The sequence below is a fragment of the Monodelphis domestica genome, chromosome 1, assembly GCF_027887165.1.
Source record: "Monodelphis domestica isolate mMonDom1 chromosome 1, mMonDom1.pri, whole genome shotgun sequence".
In the NCBI taxonomy this organism is placed as follows: domain Eukaryota; kingdom Metazoa; phylum Chordata; class Mammalia; order Didelphimorphia; family Didelphidae; genus Monodelphis; species Monodelphis domestica.
The window spans coordinates 631725504-631749165 of NC_077227.1; positions in this window are offsets into that span (position 1 = coordinate 631725504).

Below are 23662 nucleotides of genomic sequence, written 5' to 3' on the forward strand. Positions count from 1 at the left end.
GATGATAATACAATTAAATTAATCCAGAACTAATGGAAGACCCAAGTCAAAAAATAGTCATTAATGGTTCAATGTCAATGTGGCAGTAAAGGACCTTAGTGAATCATTACTTAATTTTGTTCTATTTAACACATTTATCATAGACTTCAAAAAGGCATACATGACAGACTTGTCAAATTTACAGATGATACAAATTTGGTGGGGGGAGGATAATTAACAAACTAACCGATAAGGAGCTGACCCTTCTAGGTTCCATCCCTAAGAAAACTTGAGGTATTGGTATGGTCTCAACTGAATTTTTAGTCATTTTCATACCCCCACCTTCAGTTCTTCAATTTTCTCTCCTCTGTTTCTTCATATTTTGGGGCAGAATTCCATTCACAGGCTCCTACTTCTTATGGGGTCATATTGGAAATGATTAGACAGAATCTGTGTAGACCTTGGGTTCACTACTTTAAAGCCAGATTCTTAGTCACAAGGCAGCACATTTTTAGTTTGCCTGTTCCTCCCCACCTCTCTTCTCTCTTTTATTTTACATCAACTTTTCCTTTTGAGGTTGGGAGCAGGAGATGTTGAATCCCTATGCTAGGATCACCCAGATAAGCTTTTGCTTACTGCTGCTATCCTTGTGAGGGATGTTGGAAGTAGCAAAACTAAGTAAATTACTTAAGAATTAGAGTTTTCTGTTGTTTATTCAAAAGAGTTTTACCATGAACTGTTCTTCTTAATCTTGTACATTTTCTCATTATATTTAGAGTGTACTTCCTTCTTTGGGGGATTAATTGGCAGGAGAAGTTTGTAAAAAGAGCCACTAATTCACTGTCTTCCTAGTCATATGATCCCAGCTATGAAATATAACAACCAAAAAATCTAATGCATTCTTGAATTAGAGAGACATTAATAGTTTCCTGGAATAAGGAGGCAAATAGCCCCCTTGTACTCTGAATGAGACCACATCAGTATTCAGTCCAGTTCTAGATGTTACAGTTTAAGAAGGATATTGTTAAATAGGAGAACATCTGGAGAAGGGCAACCAGAATGTCAAAGTTCATTAAATAAATCCATGTTATTTGACAATCATTTTTTCAGGAATGAGAAGAGAGGCCTCAGGGTAGGGCTACAATTGTACTTTGAGTACTTAAAAAAGCTGTCATGTGTAGATCGAATTAGGTTAATTCTATCTGACTGGAGAGGAGCAATGCATATAAGTTGGAAAGAGATAAATTTTGGCCTGATTTCATAAAAACTTTTTTTTTTTGTAATTGAAAATTTTTATTTAATTAATTAAGAATAATTTCCCATGGTTACATGATTCATATTCTTTCCTTCCCCTCCCCCCATAGCCAATGTGCAATTCCACTAGGTTTTGCATGTGTCATTGATCAAGACCTATTTCCATATTATTGATATATGCACTAGGATGATCCTTTAGTCTACATCCCCAATAATGTCCCCATCGACCCATGTGATCAAGCAGTTGTTTTTCTTCTATATTTCTGCTCCCACAATTCTTTCTCTGGATGTGGATAGTCTTTCTCATAAGTTCCTCTGGATTGTTCTGTATCATTGCATTGCTGCTAACATTCGATTGTACCTCAGTGTGTCAGGCTCTGTGTATAATGTTCTCCTGATTCTGCTCCTTTCACTCTGCATCAATTCCTGGAGGTTGTTCCAATTCACATGGAATTCCTCCAGTTCATTATTCCTTTCAGCACAGTAGTATAATAGTAAATAGTAAATAAAATTTCTTAATAATTAGAGGTGTCCAAAAATGGAGGATTTCTTAGAGAAGAGGTAGCCTCCTCCTCAATTAAAGTATTTGAGCACAGGCAGAATATGTCATTGTGGCTTTTTCAAGTGTAGCATTGTATGAGATTCTAACTGGATTCCTGCGAAGTTATTTTACAAATGAAGAATGGAGGACAAAAGCAAAAATTGACCCACTTTGGTTAAGGGGTAATCACATATAAAAATAATAGCTAATGCTTATATATGTTTTCTCATTTAAGCCTCACAACAACTCTACGTAGATGCTCTTGTTGTCTCCACTTTACAGATGAGGAAATGGAGGCAGAACTGAGATTCAGACTGAGATCTAACTGCCAATCAAGTATTCTTTCTATCAAAATATGCTGCCTTAGGTTTCATTTATTCTGTCTTCCAATAAAATTTGTCCTACCCCCTTCCTTTTGAAATAAGGTCAGTATCAAAGGGTCAATCTGGACCAGGGTCAGTTCAAGATCAAAAAGCCCAGTGGAATCTCAGACTCTCTAAATGTCATTAGATGGCGGCAGCCCTTGTAGTTTCAGCCTGCCACAAAGACTGTGGTTTTATGCTTTGCTGACTTCCAGATAGGACTACTGTAACTGAACATTTCACCAGCTCCCAGGTGGGTCTCCATAAGTTACAGCATCAGCAGAAAAGTTGGCCAGGTGCCCTTCCTGTAATGAACTTTCACAGTGCATTAATCCAGTCTGCAACCCACACATTACTCAAGAAATCCCTATTCTTTACAAGAACTTTCAAGGCAAAGAAAACTTTAAGCTAGGATCGGTAGGCTTGGAGATTGAAAAACATACTTGGAAATTGCAAATGATCAGTAATAACATTTTGGGACCAATAACCACCACAAGTCTTCACTTGGTTCCATGGCCAGCCTTGCAAAATAACCAGCCTACTCCGTGGTCTCTTGTCAGGAGAATGAGAAAGTCCTCCTTCCATTATTACCATCAAGCTTCCTGATGCCTGAAATTCCTAAATTGTAGCTATAGAATTCTAGATAAAACTAAGCTGGAGCTTTCCTACTCTGTTAACATGTACATGTCTCTGAAGCATACAATACATTAATGTATTATTAGACAGGTTTTGATGATGAAACAGGAAAGGGAAATATGTAGATTCCAGATATCTGAGAGGAAGAGAGGAGACACTAAAGTGTAAGGGGAAGGGACAGTAAAGGGGAAATAAAAGATAAACTGCTTCGCAGTTTGGCTAAGGGGTAATCTGACTCAACACCTCCAATTTTTCATTAATACTAGTGTGCATTTTGAGTGTGAAAGAATAAGTTTAAATGGGCTCTAGCTGGAGTAGTATTAACATAATCAATCAACAAGCATTTTGTAAGAATCTACTATATGACAAGAACTATGCCAAGTGCTAGAATTACAGACTTGAAGGCTACAAAAAGGTGGTAGTGACTTCTTTACCCTCTTACTCCTCCAATATAAGGAGTTCTACCCTTTGGACCCTGTTATTGTGTCCTTGTTTGTTTTAGAGGAAAAAGGGGGACAAGTTTTTGGTTCTCCTTGACTTTTAGGGGCAACTAGGAGTACCTGGAGTCAGGAAGACCTGAGTTAAAATTTGGCTTCTGACTACTAGTTATGTGATCTTGGAAAAGTCATTTAACCTTGCTTCCTTTAGTTTCTCAACTATAAAATGAGTTGGAGAAGGAAATGACAAACTTCATCAGTATCTTTGCCAAGAAAATTCCAAATGGGGTCACAAAGTCAGACATAACTGAAAAATTACTAAACTGAACAAAAGCGGGTCTGATAGTCTATGAAATCATAGAGATTTATACTGGTAGCAACTGGGTGAATCCAATTCAACAACCATTTCTTAAGAGTTTACTATGTTTAAGAATACATGACAGATCTGGTGATACAAAGGGGAAAAAATAGTCCTTGCCTTCAAGGAACTTATGTTCCATTGTGCTAGACAGCAAATAGTTCTAGGCGGGATTTCTTTTGAGATGGCTGATATATTTGCAGTGTCACCATTATAAAGGCAGAATACCCATGAATTATGGAACTGGATAATTTTCTTCAAGCAAGGCACTCTCTGTACTCAAGATGGAAATGCCTAGATGCCTCCAACAGGACTATTAGCTAAAATTAAAAGCCAAGAACTTGGCACCATTAGAATTATGGATCTTGCTTTGCAAAGAAAGAATGGATCATTTGCCCACCTAGCAAGATTAAAAATTGCTCCAGACTACTTCCCTAGTATATCACTATCCAGTGGGTGATATATACCCTAAATGAATGAGAAACAAAAATTCTGGGTAAATATTCAGAAAAGTTTGAAGAAGGGATCTGTCCATCATTCCAATCATTAGCAATCAATATCTGTCCTTAAGATATAGGGAATATATCTTATTCCAAGGGTGGAGAGAGAAATTGCAGTCCTGAATTGATCGCAGATGAGTTCAACAAAATAATCATCTTTAATTGCTACCAATTACCCTCATTTCTAATAAACTAGTATAATTGATGGGGGTGGAGGGAAGATAACTGACCAATGAGAGTCCCATCCTTTCAGCATGTATAGTAGTCAGCCTTCTGCATACCCATATGGAGTATGTAAGCCTATTTCTGGGCATGCAGAATGAGAAGGTCTTGGTCACTGACTTTGAAACATACACAGAACTATGGAAGACAGCATACACCATGAGTTCGTGCTCTTTGAAAAGCCAGAAGAGCACTAAAGAGTCAGTAATTAGGACCCATACCAGAAGGTGGGAGCAGCCAAACCCAATACAGGACAAAGCACCAAGTGATTTGTTTGGTCCAACCCAAAAGGGCATTGATATTGAGATGCTGGTTTCTTCAGGAGCAATTTCATCTATCTGATACACTGTGTTCATAAATTGTGAATCAAATGCTTTCTATCAGTCAGTTTAATTTTGAACCCACTCTCACCAGGAATCAAAGGGATATAAAAGAGTGTATCTATAATCTGAGAAATGGTTTATACTTCTTTCTTGACAAGTCTTCTTAGGAAATATCTATTTACAAAAGCTAATTAATATTACTTGATTAAATTATACTAGAATGCTATTCACTGGAGAATGTTAGGATGTAATAGAGATACTGAGTAAGGGGCTATTGGTATTGGGCAAATATACCAGAATTGGGGCTCATATCTAAATATCTACTGATAGTCAAAGAAAGACACCCTGAGGAGAAGCTATAGTCATCCATGAGCTAGCTTCCGTTAGACCACCCATCTCATCAAGAAGGGGAATTGAAATAAAGACTCTCTGAGATAAAGATTACATTAGGAATGGTACATGGAGTCTGTAATATTAAACTGGAGGTTTACAAGGGTTTATAATCCAGTGAGCATGAAAACCAAGGATGAAGGCATACTGCACTAGACTTCAATAAAGGCAGAACTATGATATACTTTGGTCTCTCAAATGCCTTAGGAATCATTCAGGATTTCTTCAATATGAAATGATGCTAGATAGAGGAAAAAGCACTAGCTCCAAAGTCAGAAAACCTAAGTTTAAATCCTTGTTCTTCAACTTACAACTTATGTGAGGTTGAGCAATTCATTTAACCTTCCTGAGCCTCACTTTCCTCATTTGTAAAGCAAGGATAATAATAACTCAAAGGTAGTTATGGGAATAAAATGAGATATTATTTGTAAAGTGCTTTGCAAATGTTACAGCATTATATAAATACTGGCTATTTGGTGGAAAAAAATTGGAAAATGAGGGGATGCCCTTTGATTGGGGAATGGCTGAACAAGTTGTGGTATCTGTTGGTGATGGAATACTATTGTGCTCAAAGGAATAATAAAGTGGAGGAATTCCATGGGAACTGGAACAACCTCCAGGAAGTGATGCCGAGTGATAGGAGCAGAACCAGGAGAACATTGTACAATCGAATGTAATGGACTTCTCTAGGAGTAGCAATGCAGTGATCCAGGACAATTCTGAGGGACTTGTGAGAAAGAACACTATCCACATCCAGAGAAAGAACTGTGGGAATAGAAACACAGGAGAAAAACAACTGCTTGATCACATGGATTGATGGGATATGATCAGGGGTATAGACACTAAATGATCACCCTAGTGCAATTATCAATAATATGGGGGGAAAAAGTCTTGATCAATGACACACATAAAACCCAGTGGAATTGCTTATTGGCTATGGGAAGGGGGTGGGAGGAGGGGATGCAAAGAACATGGATCATGCAGCCATGGAAAAATATTCTAAATTAATTAAATAAAAATTTTCAAATAAAAAAATAAAAAAAAAAATACTGGCTATTATTATTATAGCTCACCACTAACTCTAAGGTTGCCGTAGAACCAGGACATAGAATACTACTAAGAAGAATTACAGGGTGATAATAACATGTCTTGTAGATTAGCATGAAAGCTATGTATCTGATTTTACATGATTGAGTTCAGCCTTGGAAAGACTGCTCCATTGTGAGCTTTCTTTGTGACAAATTATTCAATTAAAAGTCAGGCTAGAAAAGACCTTCAGTAGTAATTTAGTCATGCCCTCTGCCTGCAGGCAAGATTGTTTATATACAATCTTAGAATGAACAGATCCTTTGTTATAGATGCCCCAGAAAAGAGAACTTGCAATTTCCTTGTAATTCCCACTCCTCCCTCCACACTCCATTTTATGTTTATCAGGTTTTATTGTTTTCTTTTAATACTGTTCTTTTTGATGTGAGGGTATTATGAAGGGGATTTGCCCTTTGGGTACAATATTGGACTCAATGACCAAGCTCTTAAGTTCCCATTTATAGTGGCAAGTATCTCCCATTGGGAGAGCACATGCTCTGAGTTCTATTTCCAGTAATAAGTATGGGTGTGCAGTCATCAATCCATTCTATCACCTGATCTCCTTTCAACAAATGATACAAATCTGCCATTCAAAGAATTAGAGTATTTCTTGAATTGATGCACGTCTGAAATATTTATAATACCTAGCATTGGAATACTGGTGGAAAGATAAGAACAGAGAATTTATGAGGGAGGAAATTCAATCATTTATAACCATAAGATGTTCAAATTCTTTAATAACCAGAGAAATGCAAGTCAAAACAATGTTAAAATGCTGTTATCCACTAGAGTAGCAAAAATAGCAAAAAAATATGATAAAAATTCAGTATTGATAGGACTATGAAAAAATAGACACTTTAATGTATTGTTGAGGTGAATTCATATTTGTGTATTTTGGAGAAAAATATGCAATATGAGTCATAAAACTCATTATACCTTTGAATCTAGTGGTTCCATTACACGGAATATCATAAAACATTATCAAAATAAAGAGAAGGGTCAAAGGACAAGAATATTCAAAGCCATTTTAATTGGAATAGAAAAAAAGGAAAAATCTACATGTCTAACAATGGGAGAATGACTAAATAAATTATTATATTAATGTAATGGGATATTATGAAAGCATAAAAATGTCAGATGTTGTAGCATTATAGACAGAGGGCCCACTTTGGAGTTAGGAAGTTCTGGATTCAAGTACTATTTCTTGTACATACTTCCTGTATTATCATGGGCAAATCTGCTTAACTTCTCAATATTCCAAAGAGGGAAGAAGGAAGAAAGGGAGGAAGGGGAGAGTGTAGGAGAAAAGTGGAGGTAAAACAGAAGGAAGGAAGGGAGGGAAGAAGTAAGAAAGGGAGGAAGGGGGAGAGTGAGGGAGAAAAGTCGAGATAGAAAAAAAAGAAGGAAAGAAGGATAAAAGGAAGGAAGGAAGGAAGGAAGGAAACTAGATGGCAGAAAGGACAGGAATAAAATGTTCTCATTAATTTCTTTGGGTTTCCTTTTTTAAGGGTGAGTATCTGGGGGGTAAAATCTTATTTAAAATATGTTTATTTGGTAATAATAACACTAGTTAATATTTATATAGTACTTTAAAGTTTGCCAAATACTTAAGTATGCCATTGTATTTGATCCTTACATCCGCATGGGATAGCTGCTATTATTATCCCCATGTTACAGATGAGGCTGAGAGTATTCAAGTAATTTGCGCAGAGTCACAGAGTTAATATCTGAAGCACAATTTGATCTCAGGTCTTTCTAACTCCAAGTCACTCAGTGCAATCTCTGGTTTGCTCTTGTTGATAGCATTGACAACAAAAATTAAATTTTAAAGAAAGCAATGTTTATGGTTATCATACAGTTTTAAAGAAAATTGATCTTTATGTTATTCCCACACTTTTATGTTTACATTTGTAAGGTCTGCAATCATGGCTATTTTTTTCTTATACTCCTTGTCTATGATTAAGGTTAGAGTACCCTGATACCAGATGGTCATAACCAAGTGCATTGAACAGCCAATTTTAAGACATCCGTGGGATTAACAAGGTAGAATAAATATAGATTTCTATCTAAAACATTGGGTAGAAGACTTCAAACATTGGAAGCTTTAGATTTCTAAATCCAAACTCTTGAATATTAATAAAATTTAATGAAAAGAAACCCTTCTTAAAGGTCTATTGTTCTATGTGCAAAGCTCTGAGCTGGGTGCTAGAGGATATAAAAATAAAGTATCCTTATGGAGCTTATGGTCTAAGAAAGAGGATGCAAAAATAGAGCATAAAACATAATTCTTAAACTTTGAAAGATATTGATATAAAATAAGACTTAAAGAAGAAGTGCAGTGTATGATTTGGCCATTTTGTCATTAATTTTTAGCTATTAAAATTTTTTATTCATACTCCATTTTCTCTTAGAGTAATATATTTAGCTCTGCTTTCAAAGTACTTCCCCTCCCTGTCTTGACCCCTTAGTGAATCAGTTCAACTACATAAGAGTCCTCACTCTTGAAACCTTTGTCCTTTTGCCCTGTTGTCAATCACTCTTTATGCCATCCCAGCTTTAGATTATTGCCACCATTTGCCTTTGCTCTGAATCAGATGCTCCTGAATGGAACTAGAAGTCATGAAACCATGTTGAATGGGTGGGCTACAAATCTATATTTTCTAATATCAGCTGGTCCCTCCCTGCAGCAGGGTGATCATTCTACTATTCTTGAATCAAAGTCACATTTATAGTTGTAGTCAATCAAATTTATTAAGTGCCTGATTTATACCAGGCACTCTGTAAATCACTAGGGATATAAATAAGAAAAAGAAAGATGGTCCCCTCCCTTAAGAAGTTTCCAATCTAAGGAGGTGGGGAGAGACATTACACAAAAGAAACTAAAAGTAGGAGAAGAGGGACCACTCAGAGGGTACTCAGATGGAGGACCTGATGTTCATGGATTCAAAACCAAGCAGAACAGCTGGTGAGAAATGAAGAAAAATAATCTATTTACAACTCCACTCTCCATAGCAACTGTTTCAAAAGTTTATATCTCTCCTTGGACTTCCCATGGCATTGCCTTCCTACAACTTCACAAGTGAGGACTTTAGCTCATACTTCAATGAAAAAAAAAACCACTTAATGAGTTATCTCTTCTCTGACTCATCTCACATCTCTCAGTCCTCTTACCCATCTACCTCTTTCTTCCTTCCAGTCTCAGATGGGGAGCCCTTTCTCCTTGCCCAGACTAGCTCATCTACATATATACCCCCATTCTCCCTCATGTTCTCTAACAGACTGTCCCCTCTATTGTTTCTATTTTTATCTTGTCTTCAGTCTCCATCTACTGGTCCTAACCACCTACTTATAAGCATGACCATATTTCTATCATCTTTGAAAAAAACTCGGATTTGACCCTACCAACCCAATTCATTTTCAGTATCTTCTCCCCTTCAAACTAAACTCCTGGAGATAGCCATCAATATAGTCAATGCCTCCTCTTCTTCCCTCTTACATTTTTCTAGAGTCTCCACAATCTGGTCTCCAATCCTATCATTCAACAGAACCTTCTTTCTCCCAAATTAACAGTGATCTCTTGCTTACAAAATCTAATGACTTTTTCTTTGTCCTCTGTACCATTTGACACCTATGTTCACCTCCTGAATATGATATATACCATATACCATGGCCCTGCTCTACCTTGGTTCTTGTTCAGCCTATATGGCCAATCTTTAGTTTCTTTTGCTGATTCTTCATCCACACCGTGCCCACTAATCACGTCCAGGGCACTCTTCTCTTTTTACTCTAAACTGTCTTGCTTGGTGATTTTATCAGCTCCCATAAGTTCAATAATCATCTTTCTAAAGATGATTCCTAAGTCTACATCTCCAGCCCCTGAGTCTCTCTCCTGAGCCTGTCATACATCATCAGCTACCTTTTGCTCATCTCAAACTGGATGTTCCACCCCAGTTTCTCAAACTTAATATATACAAAACAGAAATAATTTCCCTCTCTAAATCCTCCAACTCTATTATGAACATCCCCAATGGAATAAGGGTGCCACAAACTTTTTAATCATTGCCACTCTTATTCAAATTACAGTCCAAATTACTGCCAAATCTTGTCATTTCTACCTTGATGATGTCTCTAGAACATATCACCTTACCATTCATACCCTCACTATTTTAGGTCCTCATCCCCTCTCACCTAAATGAGTATATTAACTTTTGAATTAGTCTCTCAGTTTCAATTCTCTTCACATTCCAGTCCATTCCCCACTCAGATGCCAAGATGATTTTTTCTAAATTTTAGGTCTGGCTATGTCACCCTAGAATCCCTGTTTTAGTGTCAGGAAAACCTATATTCAAATCTAGCCTCAGGCATTTACTACCTGGGACCAAGGGCAACCAATGCCTGCCTCAGTTTCCTCCAATGTAAAAATGAGAATAATAATAGCACCTTCCTTCTAGACTTGTTGAGAGGATCAAATGAGATAATATTTGTCAAGTGCATAGTACCTGATGAAACATAGATGCTTAAGAAATACTTGTTCCTGCCTTCAAATAAAAACTTTCTGTTTGGCACTTAAAGCTCTTTATATTCTTTCTTCTATTTCCAGTCTTCTTACATTTTTCACTCTTCTATAAGCTTTATTATTCAGCTTCAGTGACACACTTGCTGTTTTCCCACAAGATACTACAGTTCTCATCTCTGTACCTTTACACTGTCTGTGTCCCCATGCCTCAGCTCCCATTGCTTCCTTCAAGACGCAGCTCAAATCCCACCTTGTACAAAAGACCTTTCCAAGTCTTTGAAGTAGCTATCACCTTCTCCTCTAAAGATGCTTTCCATCGACTCTGTATATGCCATATATAAAACTAGTTATTGTCATGACTGAAATTAAAGTAAATGACCTCAGACACTTCCTAGTTGTGCAACCCTGGGCAAGTCACTTGACTCCAATTGCCTAGCTTTTACTACTCTTTGGTCTTGAAACTGAAACTTAGTATTGATTCTAAGATGGAAAGTGAAGATTTCAAAAAAGAAATTAAAGTAAACTGAGGCACATCTCAAGTATATTCAGATTATTCACAGAAGTTATATTATTTACATGTTGTCTCCCCCCAATTAGAATAAGAGCTTCTTAAGAGTGGGATCGTTTTCGCCTTTTTATTTTCTGGCATTCTTGGTGCTTAGAAAAACTCTTGGAATATTGTAAGACTTACTGACAGACAAGCTTATTTACAGACAAGAAATCAAACCTGAAGTGCTTGTAGTTTCCTTCATAGCTATGACTATACTGACTCCTAACTTCCAGCCAGCAAAAGAAGTTTGTAGAGCTCAGGAGACAAAAAGAGCCCGTGTTCAGAATCCCTCTTAGAGCTATTCCTAGCTTTCTTCTCAGGGACTAGGAACAGAGAGATGACAGGAAATGGCTATTAGAGAGATAGTAGGAAATCAAAACTCAGAATCACACTGAATCATAGAATGTTCAGGTTTGGAAAGGATCCTTGTAATCATCTAGAACAATCCATAACCGAAAAAGGAATTCCTCTACTAAAATACCCAAGAGGTCATCCAGCTTTTCCCTCTAGAACTAATGAAGACAATCCCAGTGCCACTCAAGGAAGCCAACTCCACTCTTTAATAGTGATAATTGTTAGCATGTTTTGCATTACTTTTATCTAAATTTATCAGTATCTATGTAACTTTTATGCTGACTCCTTGCAACTATCCTAGCACAAAGGAAAGAGTGCTGGACTTGGAGTTAGGAAAACTCATTTTTTGGAGTTCAAATATGACTTCAGACACTTATAAACTGTTTGACCCTGAGGAAGTCACTTAACCCTTCTTGCCTCAGTTTCTTCATTTGTAAAAAAAAATGAGTTAGAGAAGGAAATGGAAAATCACTTCAGCATTTTTTGCCAAGAAAATGCCAGAGTCACAAAGAGTGAGATAGAGCATAAAAATGACTGAAATACAACTGTTATCTATTGCTCCTCTTTCCGTCCTCTGGAGTTAAAAAGTACAAATTTAATCTGTCTTCCACTCAATAAAACCCTTCAAATATTTGGATGTAAGCTATCATGTTCCCCTAAGTCTTCTCTTTAGGCTAAATATCCCCACTACCATTTATCAATTGGGGAATCACTCATATTCTTATATATTTGACAAAGTTCTCTCTATGTATTTAGTTATGAAACCTCTATCTAAAAAATTGTTAACAAACATTTTCCTCCAACTTACTGCTTTTCTTCTAATCTTGGTTACATTACTTTTACTTGTATAAAAACTTCTTAATTTAATGTATTCAAAATGATCTATTTTACTTCTCACAATGTTTTATCTCTCCTGATTATTTATAAATTCTTCTCCTATCTATAAATCTGATAGGTAGTATGTTCCCTGTTCTAATTTGCTCATGATATCTCCCTTTATGCTTAGGTCATATATCCATTTTGATCTCATCTTGGTAAATGGTATAAAATATTGGTCTATATCTAGCTTCCACTGAAGCACTTTCCAGTCTTCCCAAGAATCTTTACTGAATAGTGAATGTCTTATTCCCCAAATGGTCAAAAGATATTAATAGTTTTTAGATAGAGAAACCAAAGCTATAGATAACAATATAAAAATGCTCTAAATCATTATTAATTAGAGAAATGCAAGTCAAAAATAACTTTGAGATACTGTCTTAAAACTAACAGATTGACTAAAATGATAAAAAAGGGCAAAATGATAAATGTTGGAGGGAATGTGGAAAAATAGGTACACTAACACACTGTTCGTGGAAATATGAACCAATCCAACCATTTTGGAGAGCAATCGGGAATTATGCTCAAAGAGTTACAAATCTGTGTATATCTTTTGACCCAGAAATACCAGTGTTATATTGTGCTCAAGGGAATAATGGAGAAATTCCATATGAACTGGAACAACCTCCAGGAAGTGATGCAGAGTGAGAGGAGCAGAACCAGGAGAACATTGTACACAGAGACTGATACACTGTGGCACAATCTAATGTAATGAACTTCTCTACTAGCAGCAATGCAATGACCCAGTACCTTTCTGAGGGACTTATAAGAAAGAACACTACATCCAAAGGAAGAACTGTGAGAGCAGAAACACAGAAGAAAAACAACTGCTTGGTTACATGGGTCGAGGGGGATATGATTGGGGATGTAGCCCCTAAATGATCATCCTAGTGATCATCAACAACATGGAAATAGGTTCTGATCAAGGGCACATGTAAAACCCAGTGGAATTGTGTGTTGACTATGGGAAGGGGTGGGGGGAGGGGAGGGATAGAATATGATTCTTGTAACCAAGGAATAATGTTCTAAATTGACTAAGTAAATAAAATTTTCAAAAAAAAAACAAAAACAGAAATTGCTGCAAAAAATACCAGTATTCGGTTTATTTCCTAATATACTCAGGGAAAAAAAGAAAAGCACCTATATAGCAGAAAATATTCATAGCATCTGTCTATGTTGTGACAAAGAACTGGAAATTAAAGGGATGCACATCAATTGGGGAATGGCTAAACAAGTTGTGGAATATGATTATGATGGCATACTACTGAGCCATAAAAAATGGCAAACAGGTAAATTTTGGAAAAGCATGAAAAGACATGAAATTATGAAGAGTGAAATGAACAGAACCAAGGGAACATTATGTGAGCAATAGAATTATTATTTGAAGAATGACATGTATGTCTACCTCCAGAGAAAGAACTGATAAATAGAAATTAATAAGGCATAGTTTAATATATACATAGATCTTTTTGTCAAATGATACCTTCTCTGATAGGGGCAGAGATGGGAGGGAGGGAGTTAATTGGGTATTTTAATATAACAAAAAATAAATAAATTTAATTTTTTTTTAAAGTTCAACTAGTGAGGACTCAGGATACAGTGGATGACCGTGGTTTCCTTGATATCTAACCAAGCTCCACATGTCCTCTTTCTACCACCTTCATGACCACTAGAACAAATTATTCTCATTAACCCCTTCTACCCAGGAAAATCTTCACATGCCTGAGTGATATCTATCTCATAGATATCTCATACTCAATATATACAAAAGGGAACTTAGTGTCTTCTCTCTCTAAACCTGCCTGCCTTCTAAATTATTCTATTTCTGTTATCAGTACCACCATCCTTCCAGTTACCAAATTTATAAACTCAGTCCTCATTGATTCCTCTCTTCTTCATCTTTTATATTCAAACTTGTCAATTCCACCTCCACAATCTCTCACATCTATATCTCACACCCACATCACATCCAGATCCCATCTTTCCAGTCATATTGCCACCAACCTATTACAGTATCTTTTCACTTTTCATCCGGACTATGGCAACAGACTCAAAATTGTTTTCTCTGCTTCTCCACTCTCTCCCCTCTAATCTATTCTCCACACAGTTGCCAAAATAACCTTCTAATCAACTCATTCATTATCCTGCTCATAAAGCTCTGTGGTTCCCTATTGCCTCTAGCATAAAATGCCAATTCTTTAGCTTGGCATTTAAAGATTTTCACAGTCATGTTCCTACTTCTGTTTCCAGATATTTCATATTACTTCCCTTCACAAAATAGAAATATTCATCAGGCTAGTCTACTTGCTCTTATCAAAACTCAACATGATCTTTTCTACTTTTGTGCCTTTGCAGAGTCCATCTTACCTCTACCTAGAAATATACCCCATGTACACATTCCTATGTTTATTTCAATGCTTGATATCTTGAAATTAGTGTTTTTAGATACCCTTATTGGTTATGGCTATTTTTTAAGCTTATCTTGAACTTAGTTATTTGTGTAAATGTATCATCATCCCCAGGAGAAAGTAAGCCTCTTGATTTCAAAAAACAACTTTTATTTTATCTTCATATCCTCAGTGACTAATAAAAGGATTCCCACATAGTAGGAGCTTAATAAATTCTTATAGTTTTATATAGTTTATTTTATGTCTATAGCCTTATCTCAAGGTCATTCACCTTTCTGGTTGCCATCATCTGGAGGATCTCCAGCTTCTCAATGTTATTCTTAAAATGTGGGATTCAAAGCTGAACATAATAGTTGTGACTAGAGAGTCAGGACTGTGTTGACAGTACTAACAACTTCCAATTCTTTGAGATGATACCTCAAAATGCAACTTTGGTCTAGGTTTTTTTTAGGCTACCCTATCACACTGTGATATAGCAAGCTGGCAGTCCTCTAGGCATGCCTTCTCCATCTGGTACCTGGGAAGGGGAACATTTTTGGGAATCTAAGTGTAGGACTCCTCCCTTCTGTAATAAAGAGATACTAGAGGGGATACTCTAGTTTCTATTGATTATTACTGATGGCTAATTGATCAAGATCTTGCCTACCCTCCTCCCTCAAAATGCCACCCATTTTTCACCCACTCCCTCCTGCCTTCCTTCCCCTCCTCTCTGTTAGTTTTGTCTTCTTCTAGAAGACTTTCTCCCCCCATTCCCCCCATCTCATTGAAACTCCATTTTACATGTCTTTTTTTTTTATTGGAACTGTCTCCATCCTTCTTTCTACCATTCTGGACAATATCTTAATTTAGAACAGTATGATTTTCTTTAGCAGTAACTTTTACTTGAAAATTTGGTCCAGATATAAAGTATTTTCAGTTAAGGTTAGCTTATCATTTTCACTGAATGTGTGTAGGAGATGACATTTGGCTTGAGCTTTGAGTGGAGTAAGGAATTCCCAGAGGCAAAAGCACAAATACAATAACTTCCAGGCACAAGGGCCTATGAAAAGGCACCTCAGTGGGAAATGGAATGCTGTGTATTGGGAACAGGAAGTAGGACAGTTTGACTTTATTTTTATCCCCTTTCCATTTTTCAATCAATAGCTTGTTTACATTGGTTCAGTTGGAGCTATTGTGATTGCATTCAGTGTTTTCTCCTCATCTTTATCTTTTCTTCTGGCTTGGTATAATCCTCCATTTTTCTCTTAGAGGTTGATCTGACTACAAAGACAGCTGATTGTGAAATGCTTCTCATAGAAGTATCTAGTTTTTTCCAACCTTGTAACATATAACATATATGACATATAACATTCTAATGGCATTCAGTGCTCACCATGTCCAATGCCTTTCTATTTTCCTTTAGAGAAAATACTCCTGTTGTACAACTGAGGCTTTTGAGTGATTTATAAATTTATGGCCTTTCTAATTTATTAAACACAAGCTGTTTAATATTTTTCTTTTTTTTTAAACCCTTTTCTTCTGTCTTAGAAACAATACTGTATATGGGTTCCAAGGTAGAAGAGTGATAAGGGCTCAGCAATTGGGGTTACATGAGTTGTCCAGGGTCACACAACTAAGAACTATCTGGGGTCCGCTTTGAACTCAGGACCTCCTATATTCAAGGCCTGACTTTCCATCCACTGAAAGCCCATATTTCTGTAAGATTAAAAATTAACATCCAATATTTCAAGTATAGCCTGAGTAAAGAGCTGTTTCCTGGACTGCGAAAGCAGGAGGAGGAGGAGAGAGAGAGCAAGAGCAAGAGAGAGAGAGAGAGAGAGAGAGAGAGAGAGAGAGAGAGAGAGAGAGAGAGAAATAAAGAGAGAGAGTGAGAGAGAGAAAGAGTGAGAAAGAGTGAGAGAGTGAGAAAGAGAGAGAGAGAGAGAGATAGAGAGAGAGAAAGAAAGAGAGTGAGAAAGAGAGAGAGAAAGAGAGAGAAAGAGTGAGAGAGTGAGAAAGAGAGAGAGAGAGAGAGAGAGAGAGAGAGAAAGAAAGAAAGAGAGTGAGAAAGAGAGAGAGAAAGAGAGAGAAAGAGTGAGAGAGTGAGAAAGAGAGAGAGAGAAAGAGAGAGAGAAAGAGAGAGAGGGGGGGTAGTAAAACTTTATCTACAAAACATAAGGATGTAGCACAGAATGAAAGAGGGATGCTAGGAAATGAAGTCCACGGGTACAAAATTCTAATTACACATTTTCAAATGCACACAAATATATACATATACTAATATATGTGTGTAGAACTTGCAGCTACTTGTATGGCTACTCCCTTTGTAACATGGGTTATTATATTTGTGTTATATATATCATATTATCATGTATAATACAATATAATATATTATATATGCACATTATAAGACAGCTAGGTGGCACAGTGGATAGAGCTTTAAGCTTGAAGTCAAGAAAACCCACCACTTAAGCCCATCTTCCTTAGTTTCCCCATCTATAAAATGAGTTGGATAAAGAAATAGCAAAACATTCTAGTACCTTTGCCTAGAAAACCCCAAATGGGGCCACAAAGAATTGAAAATAAATGAAACAACTCAACAACTACAAATATATATGTATACACACATGCATATGTCACAAAGAGAACATATATATAATATAGAATGTTAATATTGGTTAATGTCAGTTATTCTTCAGTCGTGTTCATCTCCGTGATTCTTATGAGCAGAAGTTGGGGTTTTAGCACAACACATAAATCATAATGCATGAAACAGGTATGGAGCTGAGTTGGACTCTCCTAGGACATTTCCAATGGACCATACATAGGACCAGTGGTGGCTCAGTGCTGAAGAAGTTGGAACTCAGAGAGACTAGTTCCATGATGGTGCTATGGCATACCTCAGTCAAAGAGGATTAGCCACTGAGGCAGGAAGAGGCACTTGCTCACTAGATTGAAAGTGGCTCTATCATTCTTTTCCTAAATGTGTAACATTGAACTGATTCACTGAGTTGGGTCTCTCCCTGCATTCACCAGCAGCTCCTAGGATGGTTCCCATTTATGCTTTGTATTTCTTTCTCTGAACAAAGGGGCTCCAAGAGAGACAGATGAGTTGGGAGTATCTACCATAGAAGAATAGAAGAACTTGGATGCAACAATCAATGCCAGATAGGCTTTGGGAGGAGTCTACTATAACCTTCTTTGCAGAAAACAATCAATAGGAAGAAGAGCCATCCCCCTGACTTGGGTAAAAAAAAAAACTTAATTTACCTTGAGGGAGCTGTCTGACCATTGTGGATTCTAGAAGAACTTGAAACGCATTTTGAATAACCTTGCAAAATGTTTCATGTTTTGAAGTTAATAGGTATCAGCCTTCCAGAAGAGTATAATGAGAGTTATAAAAAAGTGTTTTATGTTCAACGTTTTTTGTTGTCATCATCATCATTGTTGTTTGGGGCTTTTTTGTTAATACACATTTCTGGATATTTTGTTTTTTAGCATTTCTTCTTATGTAGATAAAATAAATAGCTGCCCTATATCTAGAATGCACAATAAATACCTTTCTAATTTCTTTTGGGGAGACCTTAGACAACTAATCTTTAAATGATTCTCTCTCAGATTCTGGCAGTGTTGTACAAAAAGCCAAAGAGTTTGACAGAAAGAGTACAACTGCTCTAAAGAGCAAGCCCCCCAAGGACTAAACCCAGCTCTGATATGGGTACAGAACTAGGGGTTTCTTTAGAGGAATGGGTTAATATACCTACCCTCATGAGTTGTCCTGTGTTCTTACACTTAGTACATTCTACCTCCTCCATCACTTCATTATCACTCAGGAGGCAAAAGACTCTGAGCCCCTCCCCATATATAAGAAAGTCACTTTGTATTTTTAATTCTTTTTATGGATGTCCATAGCCAAAGAATTCACTATATTGTGGTCATTTTGTTCTTGATGAGTCTCTCTTTGTAGCAAGGCTGGTCCTCATACGCAAGATACAGCCCGTCCCTAATTTCTACTAAAATCAGGCCCCTCTCTTCCATGATAGGGCATTGGGATTGGATCATGTGAAGGGCTTAATAAACCCTTCTCATACCTATAGCCCTTCCCCAGCACATGTTGTCAACTTCTGGACATTTACCAAAGTTTCCAGATTGTCCCCAGATGTTTTATTTGAGTATGGGTGTTAATTGTTTCCTTTGCTTTTCTCAACTCAAAGCAATCTCTGACCTCTTTCTCCTTTCTAGGGAAAGACTTTTTAATTTCTCTCTAAAGAGGTTATTAATGCCTTGCTCTTCTGTATTCTTAAGCCTTTTTGAACTATCTGCCTTATGGCAAACACATATCTTTGAATCTTCTTCATTACTCCCTCATGATGACCATTTCAAATGATCCTTTTAATTTCTGAAGGGTTTTATAAGAGACTCTTCAAGGACCCAAATGCTTTTTCTTCGATTTTTTTTCTGTCCATTTAAAAAAACTGACCTAAACATAGCAAAAGCATATTAACAGGAGTATCTTCATTAATACAACAAAAGGAATTACCTGAAAATTATCAGATAGACTTTAAAAATAGAGTTGGATATTTCATTGCCAAATATATTTAGAAAGGCCCTTTGCTTATCAAAATATTCACAGAATCAGTTTTTATAGTAGCAAAAACCTTGAAATAAAGTGTTATTGTTTGGGGAATGGTTGCATAAATTTTAGTTTGTGAATGTCATGGAATATTTTGTGCTATAAGAAAAAATTAATATAAAGAATTCAGAGAAACATGGAAAGACTCATGAACTGATGAAGAGTAATAGAATCAGCAAAACAATATTAAAAGTAGGGACTGTCAGGGGCAGCTGGGTGGCTCATAGGATTGAGAGTCAGGTCTAGAGATGGGAGGTCCTAGATTTAAATACAGCCTCAGACACTTCCTCTCTGTGTGACTCTGGGCAAGTCACTTAATCCCCACTGCCTAGCCCTTACCACTCTTCTGCCTTGGAATTAATACCCAGTATTGATAATAAGATGAAAGGTAAGAGTTTAAAAAAAAGATATTTTATTTTCCCAATTGCATGTAATGTAATAATAATTTGTAACATGCATATTCCAAAATTATTCTCCTTCTCTCCCTTGCCTCCTCCCTCTCAAAGATGATAAGTAATTTGATCTGGGTTATACATGTGCTATTATGCAAAACATAATTCTATGTTGGTCAGTGTTGTAAGAGAATACTCACATAAAACCAAAACTTCAAAATAAAAACATAAATAAACTAATGTGAAAAGTAGTATGCTTTGATGTATATTCTGACTCCAACAGTTGTTTCTATGGAGGTGGATAGCATTCTTTGTTCAGAATTGTCCTGGATCATCATATTGCAGAAGAGCTAAGTCCTTCACAGTTGATCAATATACAATATAGATCCATTATTTTAATCTATTATAAGGAAGGGATTATCAGATGGCATTTATTTCTTCAATATCAATGGTATTTATGTTTAAATATAATTGTAATAATAAACTTTTTAAAGAAAGTGGAGATACATTATCATTGGAGACAAAACAAATCATAATGAGCTTATACAGGAAGCAGTGACATTCCCCCTCACCCCCCCTGGATATGTTTAGACAAAGTAAATGTCCATTCACTAACAGGTGAGTAAATAAGACACCTGGGGCTTCCATATGGTGAGACTTTGCCAAAAATGTCCATCACTGGAATGAGATGAAGGTAGAGGGAGGTAGCACGCTCTTAGCCCCTCCATATCCCATTGGAGGCCAAGGGGTCTACACCATCTATTTCATTTCCAACTTACTAGGCTCCTTATCCACTTACTGTCTTTGTCCTGAGTCCCAACTCTGCATTTCCCCTGCCCAGATGCCCTTCAACTCTGCTCAGGCTTAATATGAGCCTCCTCCATGTAAACCTTAAAATTTCTTAGACTTATGAATGTTGGAAATTTCACCATTGGGAAATTTCATACTTGGAAAAAATTTCCTACTGATAGTAAGAACTCTATTGGAATGTGAACCCCCTTGGCATGGGAGGATCTTTCTCCTCCCTACCTAAGACTACTTTAGGACAGAAACCTTTTGCTAAACAATGGAAAGGGCTTTGACCTATGCTTAAGCATAGAACAGGAAGTTCTTTGAGTCATGATTGATTTTAGAATTGATACAATAGAGATACTTGGAATGACAGAACCAGGTCTTGAAACTATAATCTCCACCCTACTCAGAGTAAAAGGATTTAGGAAGGGCTGCAGCATAGATCAAGATTTAATTATTTGAGAATATGACCTTCAACAGACATGTGCAAAGCCACACACCTCTGGGTGGTCCTGGGTTAAGCTAGAGCCACCATTGGCACAGGGAAGACATGGACAGTGATTGGTAGATGTGAGAACTGAGGGGAGGGAACTTAGATGGTTTCCTTAAAGATAGGGGGGTCTGAGGACTGAAGGGTGGGAAAGATTTTGCTCTGAGAGGTTATGATCTGAGAAGTTTTGCTCTGAAGGAGGCTGGAGGTGGAGGCCGCTGAGACTGTTTCTCCATTTTGGTCACGTGAGTGATAGGGACTGATCTCTTTTCTTTGCCTCAGCTATCTAAGGGCTTGGGCCTTTTGGCCCAGCCTAAACAGAGGGGGTATTTAAGCCCTATTCCCTTCTCTCCCCTTTCTCTCTCTCTCTCTCTCTCTCTCTCTCTCTCTCTCTCTCTCTCTCTCTCTCTCTCTCTCTCTCTCTAATACCTTTCTTCCTCCTGTTTGTAATTAAAAACTCCATAAAAGGTTGACTGCTGACTTGAGTTTTCATTTAGGAATTACATAGCTGAATTCCTTGGCGACCTTAAATTAATATATATCAGTCTTTTAAAGTGATTTCCTTGACACATCCTCCATGACTCTGCGAGCACAAGAAGTTTTCACCATCACATTGGGTGTGAGCTACAGCCCTGAGTCTCTAGAGTAGACCAGAGCCCACTGGGGAAGTAAAAAGCACAGGGAAAGAAATGGCAGCTGGGATTCTTTTATCTATTATAAAGGGCTACCCTTTTCTTAGATGGGCAAATTAGTTGCAGAAAGGGTCAGAAAATGAACTTTGGTACAAAGAAAATAATAGTAGTCATCTTGTGGAAAATATAAGATACTGCCTCTCCCATAAGTAAACTATAATTGCTGAAAGGGGTAGGGAAAAAAAAAAACCATTTTTGTCCATTAAAATGTGTAATTGGAAATTTTGTGCCTTTGAACTATACTTCCCTAGGAGCCCACGGATTTCCTGTCATTATGTGCTGATGTAGACAGGAGATAAATAGGGTGGTCTACGTGGCTAGTTCTCTTTCCTTCCTGGGTCAAGACATTGGTGGAGCAAGCTGTTTGAGAAGGTAAATTGGCCATGGGCATGTGGTTTTATTTTGTTACCTTTTTATTCCTTTACTTCTAGTGGTTATTAATAAATCTTATAAAATATAATATTTAAGTTATTATATATTAATTTTAATTTTTACAAAGAACAATAAAAATCCATCTGTGAAAAAAGGTTTTTCCACTGAAGTGTGAAAAAAAGACAAAGACACTTAAGTAAAAACAGACATGGAACCGTCCCTCAATGAATGGAGAGGGAATAAACATTTAATAAGTCCCTAAACTGTGCTAAGTGCTTTATTATCTCATTTAATCTTGACAACAATCCTAAGAAGAGTTGCTCAGGGTCATACTGCTAGTAAGTGTCTGAGGCCTGATTTGAACTTAGGTATTCTTGACTCCAGGCCCAACTGTATCCCATTCTACCACCTAGCTGCCTCCCCTAGATGAAGAGACCAAGAGCATTTGTGTGAGGCTAAAGAAATGACTAAAACTCTAGGGCATTGTGATCCTGAAGCTTATTCGCTTGTGAATATTTTTTCCTTTCCTTTCCTTTCCTTTCCTTTCCTTTCCTTTCCTTTCCTTTCCTTTCCTTTCCTTTCCTTTCCTTTCCTTTCCTTTCCTTTCCTTTCCTTTCCTTTCCTTTCCTTTCCTTTCCTTTCCTTTCCTTTCCTTTCCTTTCCTTTCCTTTCCTTTCCTTTCCTTTCCTTTCCTTTCCTTTCCTTTCCTTTCCTTTCCTTTCCTTTCCTTTCCTTTCCTTTCCTTTCCTTTCCTTTCCTTTCCTTCCCTTTCCTTTCCTTTCCTTTTCTTTCCTTTCCTTTTCTTTTCTTTTCTATTCTTTCCTTTCCTTTCCTTTCCTTTCCTTTCCTTTCCTTTCCTTTCCTTTCCTTTCCTTTCCTTTCCTTTTCTTTTCTTTCCTTTTCTTTCCTTTCCTTTCCTTTCCTTTCCTTTCCTTTCCTTTCCTTTCCTTTCCTTTCCTTTCCTTTTCTTTCCTTTCCTTTTCTTTCCTTTCCTTTTCTTTCCTTTCCTTTCCTTTCCTTTTCTTTCTTTCCTTGTCTTTTCTTCTCTTCTCTTCTCTTTTCTCTTCTTTCATTTCCTTTTCCTTTCTTTTCTTTCCTTTCCTAAAGAATCTGAAAAGTTAAAACTCACAAAGTCAAAGTTTGAAATACATAGAAAGATTTAACAAAGATTTTTGGTTCCATAACTGACAGAAAGGTAGAATCTATGAGTTTCATCTCATAAGGGAAAGATGACTCACTGACCACCACTACCTTCTTCTCTGAACTATTGGAAGTGATGAAGAACCCAGTAGGAGAGAAGTGAAGATGCCAGCAAGAATAGGCAGCTAACAAGAAGTTTTCTGCTTCTGTTGGGGGTCCCACTGATTGGAAGATTTATGGATCATCTGAAGAAAAATCTGAAAGTCTTCTGATTGGGAATTGACCTCTGTTGCAGTTGAACTATTACCCTTCAGTGCCATCTATAGTTTGAGAAAAATGGAACCTGTATGAGAGCTATCTAATTGTTCTCTGATACTCTC